The sequence below is a fragment of the Pleurodeles waltl genome, chromosome 4_1 (genome assembly GCF_031143425.1).
Source record: "Pleurodeles waltl isolate 20211129_DDA chromosome 4_1, aPleWal1.hap1.20221129, whole genome shotgun sequence".
In the NCBI taxonomy this organism is placed as follows: Eukaryota; Metazoa; Chordata; class Amphibia; order Caudata; family Salamandridae; genus Pleurodeles; species Pleurodeles waltl.
The window spans coordinates 752,695,296-752,708,715 of record NC_090442.1 but is presented as its reverse complement, the minus strand read 5'-3'; positions in this window follow the sequence as shown (position 1 = coordinate 752,708,715).

Sequence of the window (13,420 nt, the reverse complement as noted above, 5' to 3'; positions counted from 1 at the left end):
ATAAGGGGATGGGGGGATATGGTGGGCCATGTGTATAACAGTCCAGACGGTATGACTAATAACTTTTCTGCTGTATTTTTTTTGCAGGTCAGTGCACATCAGAAAAAAGGTATTTGGAGTGCCATCGCCAAGGAGGTGCAGACCCTGGGGTCTTTGACTGGCGAAGCACCCACAGCCACAAACGGTGGGAGGACCTGCGCCACTGGGCAAGGAAGACCCAAAATGAGGAAGGGGTGCCTTTCGTACCCTGATCCCCCTGATGCTCCGCATCCTGGTGGTGGCCTATCCGGAGTTGGATGGGCGCTTGAAGGCATCACAGCAGCCACAAGGGGGTGAGTACAGATTCAGAATCATGACTTTGCGTGCGTTAAGGTATTAACTTGGTGGGGGATGTGGGCTGTGGGTGCCCTAGGCCAGGGCGAACATGGCAGGGTATGTTCAATGATGGGCAAGCTCAGATGCACTCCAACCCCAATAATGTTAGTGGCCATCTACTACTGGGCAGGGTCCTGTGGGTTTCAAGTGTGCAGCTAATGGAGTTAGGCATTTTACCCCATGGGTTGGTGACTAGCATTGTAACTGGTAGTGCATGGCCTAGTGCATAGGGCTGTTCCCTGTGAGTTGTGTACGCCAACGGTAGTGTTGTTGCTGGCATTGACCAAGTGTATCCTCTGTCTCTCCCCCTCCTTTTTGTTTTCTCACCCTGTACTTGTGTGCATTAGCATCATCTGGCGGAGGAGCAGAGGCACCGGCGGCAGAGGGAGCTGCATCCCACATCGGCCTGGAGGCCGAATCCACCAACGGTGAGGGCACCAGTGGGGCGGAGGGTGAGGGGAGCACCATGAGGGAGACAGGAGGGGACAGTACCGACAGAGACACCTCCTCCGATGGCAGCTCCCTGGCGGTGGTGGACACCTCTATGGCCACCCCAACTACAGGTAGAGCTGCCACCTTCCGTACCAGCAGCCCCTCAGCGTGTTTCCTGTGCCCGCTCACCCAGGAGGGCGGGCATCTCCTTCACCCCAGGCACCTCAGGCCCTGCCACAGTCAGCCCTGCTGCCCTCAGTGAGGAGGCTATTGACCTCCTCAGATCCCTCTCTGTTGGGCAGTCAACCATACTGAATGCCATCCAGGGTATAGCAGGGCATTTGCAACAAGCAAATGCATTCCTGGAGGGCATTCACTCTGGCGTGGCGGCCCAACAGAGAGCTTTCCTTGCTCTGGCCAACTCACTGATGCAGCCATTGTCCCTGTCTCCAGCATCCCCCCTCCAACTTCCTCTACCCAGTCCCATTCCCCTCAACCCCAGCATATCCCAAGCACACCTTCAGACCAGCAATAACCCAAATCTACACACAGAAGTGGGTCAGACAAACACAAGCACCACACTTCATCTCAGAGGCACTCACACAAGCACCATCCACATGCAGACACACCAACATCGACTGCTTCCACTCTGTCCCCCTCCTCCTCATTGTCCACCTCCCTCCCAGTATCGTCTCCACTCACACCTGAATGCACTACATCCTCATCCACTACCTCCATCACCAGCACGCCAATCACTACATGCCCCTCACTGGCAGTCACCACCCCCACATCCATGCACACGTCCCCTGTGCCCTCTCCCACTGTGTCTGTGCCCCCTCCTCCCAAAGTACACAAACGCAAGCACTCAGACACCAGACAGCCATCCACCTCACAACAGCATCCAGCCCATGCACCCAAACACAGCAGACTGACACCTCCTACAGCCACTCCCTCTTCCTCCACACCCAAACCTTTACCCTCTTCCCGCCCCAGTGTCCCTAAGAAGATTTTCCTCACCAACATTGACCTATTCCCTACTCCTGCCCCCTCCTCTCCCCTCCCCGTCCTTCACCTCAGAACCCAGCCCAGCACCTCAGCCACCCAGTCCACGGCCACTGTGGTTTCTGCAGCAACTGCAGGTGTGAGAGGCTCCAAGGAGGCACCCGTCAGCCCAGCCAGTGTGCCAGCACCACCTGCCAAGGCCAAGAAGGGTCCGACACCTAGCAAGGGCAAGAAGGGGACACCAGCCAGCAAGGGGAAGGAGGCGCCACCAGCCGGCAAGGGCAAGAAAAAGACACCAACTGCTCACACCAGCTGGCAGAAGCAAGGAGGCACTACCATCTGCCTAGGGCAGGAAGGGGCACACAACACCAGCCATGGCACTTCAGCCATCCGAGGTTGCAGGTGAAGGCCTGGAGGCTACCACCACCACTGCCAGCACTGCCACCTGCACCATGGCCAGCACCGCTACATGCACTGCTGCCAGCAGCACCACTGCCAGCAGCAGCAGCCCCAGTGGGCAGCTGTCCGAGGCTGCAGGTGAAGGCCTGGAGGCTACTGCCACCACTGCCAGCATCGCCACCTGCAACGCCACCTGCACTGCGGCCAGCACTGCCACATGCACCACCGGCAGCAGCACCACTGACAGCAGCAGCAGCCTCAGTGGGCAGCCATCCGAGGCTGCAGGTGAAGGCCTGGAGGCTACCACCACCACTGCCAGCACCGCCACCTGCATCGCGGCAAGCACCGCGGCTAGCACCGTCACATGCACTGCCGCCAGCAGCACCACTGACAGCAGCAGCAGCCCCAGTGGGCAGCCGTCCGAGGCTGCAGTGGAAATCCTGGAGGCTACCACCACCACTTCCAGCACCGCCACCTGCAGCACAACTGGCATCCACTGAGCACCCGTCACTGCCAGCGAGCAGTGTGTAGTGGTGACTACATGGGCTGCAGTGGGTCCTGGCCCCTGCAACACGAGCCGGTGTGACACACAGTTGAGAGACTGTGCCTTTGCTGTATCCAGGATGAAGCACACTGTGCACAAGGCCCCCTCGAGAACCAGTGGAAGAAGACATCCACTCAGCCCCTCCTTGCCAGGATAAAGCACACTGGACACAAGGCTCCCTCCAGAACCAGTGGAAGGAGGCATCCACTTGAGAGACTGTGGCTTTGCACTCCCTAGGCCCAAGCAGTGGGAAAAACATCCACTAGAGAGACTGTGGCTTTGCACTCCCCAGGACCAAGCAGTAGGCAAACCACCTACTAGAGAGACTGCAGCTTTGCACTACCCAGGACTAAGCAGTGGGCATGGAGCCCCTTCCAGGCCAGTGACATTGTAACATCTTCTGGCTGAGGTGCCCCCCATTCCCTGTCCCCCTGAGGGGCCTATGTGTTTTCAACATGATGCCCCTGTAGTGTTCTCTCCGTATTGAGGCAGGAGTCAAGTGTGGCCTTGGTCTATGTGTTATGGCCCCGTGGGCCACTGACATTTTGGAGTGGGTATTGTCCCTCCTTTTGTGTATATTGTACATACTGCTTATTGTTTAAGGATGTATATATCTAAAACTGTACTATTACACTCATTTTAATCCATTCCTTTTGTCCTTGCGTTATTCCTGAGGGTTATGGGGTGTATATGTAATGTTTTTGCATCTGTTTGTGTGTATGGTGTTGGGGGTGGGGTGGGGTGGGGTGGTGGTGTTGCGTGTTGCAAGTGTGTGTCACTCTCTTTTTCCTCCCCCCTCCCTTGTGTGCTAGATGCAGTACTCACTGTGGTCGTCTTCGCAGCGTTCATGTTCCTGGTGTATGAGAAGGTACACCAGCATTGGAAAAAGGTGCAGCTCGGGCTCCATTCTTCCTTGAGTGTCGAGAAGTGAGTTGTTTCGCTTGAGTGTTCTGTTTCCGCCGTGCTTTTGATGCCATTGGTACCGTCCCGGAAAAGCTGGCGGATAGGGGTGTTGTAATGCTGTGGGTGGTACATTGTCTTCCGCCTGGCTGTTGGCGGTTACCGCTGCGGTGTTTGTTGCAACCGCTGTGGCGGTCAGTGTGTTAAAGTGGCTGTTTGTGTTGGCGGTTTCTGCCGTGGTCATGATTCCATTTTTGTTTACCACCGGCCTGTTGGCGGTGTTACCGCTGCTTTATCACTGACTGCCAGTGTTGTAATGAGGGCCTGAATGTTCTTTTCTAACTTTCCCAGACTAAGAGACAGTGGCCCATCCCGCGGTGCCCATTATGACATCCCCGCTGGGCCAGCGGGCGGAAACAGAGTTTGGATGTGGGCCGCAACATGGGAGCCGGCTCCAAATGGAGCCGGCGGTGTTGCGGCCGTGCGATTGGTGCAGTTGCACCCGTCGCGCTTTTCACTGTCTGCAGAGCAGACAGTGAAAAGCCGCATGGATCCCTGTCAGGGGGCCCCTACACTGCCCATGCCAGTGGCAAGCGCAGTGCAGGGGGCCCCAGGGGCCCCGTGACTCTCCATACCGCCAGCCTTTTCCTGGCGGTTCAAACCGCCAGGAAAAGGCTGGCAGTAGGGGGACTCGTAATCCCTAGGGCAGCGCCGCGGTCGCAATGACCCTGGAAGCACCGCCAGCCTGTTGGCGGTGCTTCAGTCATTTCACCCCTGGCGGTCCTGTACCGCCAGGGTTGAAATGACCCCCGGTATCATTTAGACCTACTATAATGGTGGAACAGAGGCTAATTGAGTAGAGACAGATTCAGGGCACTCTTCATGTGTGTTTCTGTAACTTGATGTTTCAATTATTAAAACTATATTAATTCTACAAATAAGTATTTCACAAATATTGAAACTCTCTTTTGTTACTCCAAAGGAACCAAATTATTAAGTGATTGTTATTGCAATTTGTAAATTTCTTCAGCCTCTCTCTGATATAGATCCATAGTGAGAGTCCAGCTGAAAGTAAGTGAGATATAGAAAGGGGAACAGTGCACCCAGCACTTTTACAGATGACCACATGCTATCTTATTTTTTTAGTGGACACTAATACAATTAATGTTTAGATGGAGATGGAAGCACAACTGCTCGCCACTGAGGCATTACTGGCACTCTGAGAACTGGTTTGGTCTTAGGAAATAGAAGTAACGCCACTGCTGGACTGTTGCAGCCTGTAGCAGGTTGGAGAGCTCGGCCTGATGAAGGGCTCTGCAACTCTGTTTCTGCCTCTCTAGTTGTCAGGGTGTGGTGTGGCATTAATTGCTGCAGTTCAAGGGTTGAGATGGGAGCTGGCGCAGAAGCAGCTGGGCTAGGTCCCACTGAGGCTTGCACCCTCTTGTGAGCTCCCCCGCTCCATACCACCAGTGACTTTAACATCTCCAATATGGCACACCAGCCACCAGCAGTGGCTGTCCATTTCCTTTATTCAATTAACTTTTGGTCACACAGCACAGCACAGTTCAAAGAGCTACCACCACAAGCCCTCGTCCTGCCAAAGGAGGAAGCAAGCAAGTAAGTATTCACTGCCCAATGCACTCTGCTAGCATTGCTCTGTGCTGATCTGCTCGATCCATTTGCCAGCATAACAGGACCAAGATAGACCCAGGGCAGGTTGCAAAGAGAAACAAGTAGCTGCCAACGTTACTCGGGTAAAGGAGATGGGGCAACAAAACTTAACCTAATTTAGCCCCCCATGGATTAAACAGGTGAAGCCAAGTGAAGCAAAGTGAAGCTGGACATAGCACTTAAGAAGCAAGTGTTGTCTCTGGCATTCAGAGGGGGGTAAGGGGCATTTCAGGGCACTAGGTGCTGTTTGCACTCGACCACATGCTCGAACCATCTCATCTGTTGCCCATCCATAATGAGATCTGGGAAATTCCAGGGAGCTGTGAAGCTTGTCCAAAAACTCGGGGTAAGAGAAAAGTGAAGCTCAAAGGCAGCCTTGTGGCACTTATCCTAGTAGCAGAGATGGAGGAGGCAGAGGGGAAAGCAGAAAGGACACAAACTCAACTAATTCCACTACCCTAACGGGCCCAAGAAAGGCAAAGATCACAGAATTTTTAAAGTCTGTCACCAAAGGGTACCATACATCCACTCCCCCAGAAACCCGTAGTCAGAAGTCATTGCAGGAGCCATTGTCTGAGTTACTGTGTGAGCATGAGCAGCAGGCCTTGTGCCTTCCCCAAAGCTCTACAAAGTCAGTCACTGAAGGCCATATTAAAACCCTGCTTATGGTCCAAGCACAAGTCCACACATCTGATCAGGACCCAGATCACCCAGGGCAGTCAGTAGAAAGCACCAGAGCTCCACATGTGGGGCACCCATGGGTCCTCCTGAGGGGCTACATCTCGTAGGTGGAACCTAGTCGCAGCATGGGATGAGCCTTGCACAACCAATTTCAAACAGATTTGATTGCGCCTCGTAGGGTGAGGTCCCCAAAGACTCTTTAGTGTGGCAGGAAATGCTTTTAAGTCAGTTTGACTAGCTCAACCAATGGTACATCAATCACCACAGTTCATCACACAACCCAGGATAGAAGTATGACTTCAGCCCTTTTCTCTCTCCCGTCAAACTGCCCTTTGGTAAACCAATCTCTCTAACAGAAATCAACCCCAGTAGTGGGAATACTGATAGGGGGGTAATAGAGAGCAGTCCTAATCTGCTCCTAACTGCATCAGTCCTCAACGAGGAACAAGGAAATGCATCCTATGGCAGTATTCAGAGGTTCTATCCCCCAAATGAGACCCTCCCATATAATCTCAATCTGGTTCTCTCTGCTTAAAAACATGGAGCTGATATATTTGGCCGTAACCTTCAAATAGTACAAACTGAAAACACAGGTGGATTTTTTTAATGCCCTGGAGGTGTATGTCCTAGATATTGATCACAAGTTGCATGCCTTGAATGATATGATCAAGAGAGTACAACAAGACTTGGCTACATCATACTATACATGCCAATGTGCATGGACCTTGGATTCACTCACAACATTATCAAGCTTATTATCTGAAATATTAGAGGAAGTAAAAGCCCCTAAACCTCCAAAGAAAGAGTATGATATACCTACATTTCCTCAGCCTTTGATCTAAATTAAGGGGAATGTCAACATTCTAACCCACCATCTGCAGGTCCACCATATTTACCTCCTAACAAGGATGTCCCTAAGGATGGTCCCGACTCTTGAGTCAAAATAGGTTAATGAGGCAACTACCAATCAGTGTTCTATCTGGCCAGCCACCAACCTTCCAATTTTGAAAGAGAGCAGGAATCTGACCCCCAACTACTAGGCCCACGAAGATCGCTCTCAAAGAGGGAACACAAGTGTCTCAGGAAAGTGAGAAACAACAGAAGGCCAACTGCCCTAAGGGGCTACTAAACAATGAAACATCCGGCAGACCACAATTATCACTCAGAGGAGGTAGGGTTAGAATCCCTAGTCTCACCGGCCTCCGGGATCAGATAGTTCATCCAAGCAAACCTCTGGACCTGATATTTCAAGCAAACCAGGGTCCTAGCGATGTAAACCAGTCGACAGAGGCACCAAGTGACAAACACAAGCCCACCTCCAAACATTCTGTGGTGTGCAAAATCCAAGATCGTCCAAATGCCAATTCCACCCACAATGTAATGCAACAATCTTTCCCACAGCGTGCAGGAGTTCCAATGCAACAAAGGAAGTTTCATCAATTACAAACAGAGCAATAACTCCGCAAGAAGAAGTCATATCAGATTCTTTGCATTCATCGCGCCCAACAGACCAGCTCTGCCTCAATCCTCACGTGCCAACAGTAAATCAAGACTTTTGTATCCCCACTTTTGTAAACTCATGCAATCAGACTAAAGGGCCCAATGGTCATGACTTCCAATTCATCGATGTCTTCAGATTTTATCAGTCAGGTGAAGCCCCACCCTTTGTCACCTCAATCGTACTGATAGCGCGTCCAGTCTTTATAAATTACTTGTACTTGGACACGCTGGAGGTCGGTGAACCTTTTAACCGAGTTGGGTTCTCCTCATCCAAGAATAGTCGGATCACTCAAGTTAATAATCAATAACCATTTATAATCAATAACCAATACTCAATTAGTAATCAAACAACAAACAAGAATCAATAACAATCAGCATTTTGACACACCATAACCTTTCAGTCATAAATAACCACACCAGTTTATTAAAAGTTAATGAGTTTATTTCCCTATATTAACAAAGCTAACACAATATATGAGTCTCAAAATCAAATGATATATGTATACGAACATTACTAGCTGTCCATAACGACGAAAGAAACGCAATCTACGCAAAATCTAGATTATAATGCACTCGGTTATAGCAATGCAAATCACTAATATAAGTAACTGAATTTGACTAATTGCATACATCGGTCAGCATAACAAGATTTAAATTTAGCATGGTGCATCAAATGAATACCTCAACTAACCTCTAATTAGCATTGGCATGTGGGGCTTCATGCAAAACGAATTTAGTCAACACAAATTTAGAAAACTTCTAGCTTGGGCCCTATCAAAATAAGCAGTTGGTACCTTGGAAGGAAAACACAAGGCATAATACAATTATCCTTTCATAATTACCAAATACAATCAGCATTCACGAAAAGTCTTCGTCCTTCAGGTACCGGTTCGATCAGCATGGAGCAGATTTCAAAGGGGCAAAGTTAAAGCAAGTTTTCCTTGCAGCAGCAAGGAAAATGGGGCAAAAGTTACTGCATGGGTAAGACGGGGCAAAATTAAAGTTAAAGTCTAGGGTGAGAATTCATAAAGTCTCTTTCTCTGCGACAGAGAAAAGGCATCAAAGAGTCTTTTAAAATGGCGTCTTGAATCAGGCTTCAAAATGGCATCAAGGAAAATGGCTGACTTCTCTTTGTCCGGTGGGTTTAAGTAAGAAACGTTCCAAATTCTTCAGGGTCTTCCATTGGAGGGTTCATAGGGTGGCTTCCTTTTGACCAATGAATAGTGTTTTTCTCTTAGTACTCATTTATGCATAAGGTGTCCTTGGACCCTTGGAACACAAGTTGCAACAAAGTTTGCCAATTATTTCTATATCAGAGTCTTTATTGTCTGCACCTGCAGAAGCTGACCTTGCTTCAAAGGGGATGAAACTAGCCTAGCACAAAACCTTGAGATAAGTGTATTAGTCATTTCTACTGGAAAAATACAACATTAAAGTAAAAGAATATGGCCCTCATTACAACATCGGCAGTAAAAGCCGCTTACCGCCGTACAGAAGACCGCCAAAACACCGCCGCGGCCGCGGAATACCGCCACAGCTATTATGACACACATCTCAGAATCCGCCGATATTTAGACACCCACACAACTCCGCCACACCAAAGGTCAGTGTTAAACTGGCGAAAACAAATCCTCCACCGTCACGCCAACAGAAACACGCCCAGGCTATCACGACACACAAATCCACGCGGCGGTCTTTCAACCGCGGTATTCCATTGGTGGTACACACCGCTGCGCTCAAAATACACACACATCTACAAAACACTGCCACATTGGACAATTCCATATACACACACCACTCCCACACACCCAACACAATATAAAACACACACCCACAAACCCCTACGACCGTAATTCACGAACGAAAGCCAGAGAGACAGAGAGCACAGCAATTGAGAACCCCACCATACAGAGGCACACGACACCACCACCCATACAACATTCCACGCACAAAACACCACACACCACTACACATCACCACACACATCAACACTTACACCACCCCACACATCACCCTCACCACCCCATGTCACGCCAAAGACACCCCCGGTTTTCTGAGGAGGAGCTCAGGGTCATGGTGGAGGAAATCCTACGGGTAGAGCACAGCTATTTGGCTCACAGGTGCAGCACACCTCCATAGCCAGGAAGATGGAGTTATGGCGCAGAATTGTGGACAGGGTCAACGCTGTGGGACAGCATCCAAGAAATCAGGAGGATATCAGGAAGAGGTGGAACGACCTACGGGGGAAGGTGCGTTCCGTGGTCTCCAGGCACAACATCGCGGTACAGCGGACTGGCGGCGGACCCCCACCTCCTCCCCCACAACTAACAACATGGGAGGAGCAAGTCTTGACCATCATGCATCCAGAGGGCCTCGGAGGAGTCGGTGGAGGAATGGACACTGGTAAGTCAAATCTTAACTATCATATCCCCCACCCTACCTGCATGCTATCACACACCCCCACCCTCACACCCTCCCCTATCACCCCAAATGCTCACTAATGTACTAATAACACAAACCACTCATCCCAACACCAAGCCCTGCATGACACAACTAAGCATGGTCACCCCTCACCAAAGCATGCTCACTGCACATACCCAGAACAACCCCCTAACCATCCTCACACAAACCCACACACAGGAATGCTTGCACTGGGGTATACGCACACCCACCCATTGCACACCATTACACACACACATGCAATAATCATGCTCTCATATCCCTGCAGGACCACTAAGGAACGTCACCACACCGGAGGGTCCAGACATCTCCACTCCACCCACAGAAGAGGCCCACAGTGACGTCAGCAGCTCTGCCCTACTGGATCCTGATGACCAGCCCGGACCATCGTGAGCCTCAGGACAGTCGGATCCCCTAGCACAGGCACATCCCAACACTGACCTTCCACCCTCTGGTAACACCAGCACAGCACCCACCCAGCGGGCCCATACTTCCGTACCCAAGACACGTCAATCAGCGGTGTGTCCACCACTACAGGGAACCCAGGATAGGCCCTCCTCTCCATCATGGGAGCATACCACCACTCCCAGGAGACGATGGCGACGGTCCTGGCCAAGTTTTAGGAGACCCAGCGCCTGCAGGACGAACAGTATTTGGGGTTCAGGGAGGAACTCAGAACGATGAGCTCTGCCCTGGGCACCATCGTAGGGGTGCTGAAGGACATACAAAAGACCATGAGGGACACCGTGGCACTCCAAGGGGCCCCTGACACTAGCATGGACGATGAACTGCCCACCACAGGACCACCACACCAGCACCCCACCCCCTGCAGATGGACAACCACCACGCAAGCGGTCCCTGAGATCCAGGAACAGGACAGAGCAAGATGGCAAGACCCCCGCCAGGAAATTAGACCACCCTGATTGTCATCCCACTGTCCCACTTTGTTACCCTGTCCATACTTTAACTGCCCCAGCTCCACTTCCTATGCCCATATGGGCGGTGCACCTGTGTGACCAATAGACTGGACTCTGCCATGGACATTCCTCCACCGTCCCCCATCACCATTTGACAACCCCCCTCCATTTTTGAGCACTTAAATAAACACCCTTGAACCACAAAACAATCTGGAGTCAGTCTGTGATTTGGTAAATTTTTATTATCAATGACAGTGTCAAAATGCATTTCCTATTGTAAAGCCAACATACCTATGTCACACATCACAAGCCCTTGAAGGATGCAAGCAGATGACACACGTTGGTAACCACACCTGTGAAACCGTAATGGAAAGGTACAACTCAGTGACCAAATAGTGCTATGGAATGACAGACATGATAGAGGTAGAAGTGAGAAAGTGAATGTAATGATAAGAAAGAAATGTTCTCACCTGTGTGTCACTGGAAATATTGCTGTATGACTGACTCCCTGTTGTCTATGTCTTCTTCCTCAGCTTCCTCCTCATCACTGTCCACAGGCTCCACAGCTGCCACAACACCATCATCTGGACCATCCTCCTGCAGAAAAGGCACCTGGCGTCGCAAAGCAAGATTGTGAAGCATGGAGCAGGCGATGATGATCTGGCACACCTTCCTTGGTGAGTAGAATAGGGAACCACCTGTCATATGGAGGCACCTGAACCTGGCCTTCAGAAGGCCGAAGGTCCGTTTGATCACCCTCCTAGTCCGCCCATGGGCATCATTGTAGCGTTCCTCTGCCCTGGTCCTGGGATTCCTCACTGGGGTCAATAGCCAGGACAGGTTGGGGTAACCAGAGTCCCCTAATAGCCACACACGGTGCCTCTGGAGTTGACCCATCACATACAGGATACTGCTATTCCGCAGGATGTAGGCGTCATGCACAGAGCCAGGGAACATAGCATTTACCTGGGAGATGTACTGGTCTGCCAAACATACCATCTGTATATTCATCCTATGATAACTCTTCCGGTTCCTCTACACCTGTTCACTCCTGTGGGGGGGACCAGAGCTACATGGGTGCCATCAATAGCACCTATGACGTTGCGGATATGTCCAAGGGCATAGAAGTCACCTTTAACTGTAGCCAAATCCTCCACCTGAGGGAAAATGATGTAGCTCCTTACGTGTTTCAGCAGGGCAGACAACACTCTGGACAACACGTTGGAAAACATAGGCTGGGACATCCCTGATGCCATGGCCACTGTTGTCTGAAAAGACCCACTTGCAAGGAAATGGAGCACTGACAGCACCTGCACTTCAGGGGGGATTCCAGTGGGATGGCGGATTGGTGACATCAGGTCTGGCTCCAACTGGGTACATAGTTCCTGGATAGTGGCACAGTCAAACCTGTAGGTGATGATTAAATGTCGCTCCTCCATGGTCAACAGGTCCACCAGCGGTCGGTACACCGGAGGATTCCGCCATCTTCTCAAATGTCCAAGCTGACGGTGCCTAGGAAGGACAACAGCGACCACAGAGTCAGCAAATTTCCAGGTATGTACCTACAGATACACAGAACACGACACCAAACACAAAACTCCGCCTGTATGTGTGTTGAGTGTAGGCCTAGGTATGTGTGACGCAGTAGTAAATGAAGCCATATGGGCCCCTGAAATAGCGGCTGCCTGACCTCTAAACTGGGACAATGGGATGTGAGGTATCTGCGCTGGCGTTGTACACCGTCGCGGTAGGCAGTCGCAGACCGCAGCGCAATGCTGCATTGGTTAACATTGGACCCTATGGGTCCCAGGAGCCAATGATGAAGTGCGCCGGCGGTGATGATACGCACCGACGCGAACGTCACCGCCGCGGACGTGACCGCCATTTTCTATCGGTTCAATCACTCGATACCTGATCTTCGACAGGAGAGGACCTACACTGCAAGTGCTGCTATGACCTCGGTCTGGAAGAGACAATGGCTGCTGCGTCTGGGGAAAGGGCCCCTGCCTTCACTGCTCAGGAGTTGGAGAAGCTAGTTGACGGGGTCCTCCCCCAGTACACGCTAATCTACGGTCCTTCAGACCAACAGGTAAGTACACAGGGAGCACATTGTATAGGCTATACCTTGGTGGAGAGGGCTGGATGTCAGTAGGAAGGGGGCAGAGTTCAGGGAACATGAAGGACTGTGAATGCATGTGCCACATGGCAAGGGTAGGGATGGGGGCCACCCACTTCGACGGTGCTGTTGTTAATGACTTCTCTTCTTCCCCTGTACATGTTATGTAGGTCAGCGCCCACCAGAAGAAGGACATTTGGCATGCCATCGCCAAGGACGTCCAGACCCTGGGGGTCCACCAGAGACGGGGCACCCACTGCCGGAAAAGATGGGAGGACATTCGCCGCTGGAGCAAGAAGCCGGCGTAGGCTCAGCTGGGGATGGCCTCCCAACCTGTGAGGGGTGCCCGTCGCCCCATGACCCCCCGATCTTCAGGATCCTGGCGGTGGCCTACACAGAGTTGGATGGGCGCTTGAGGGCATC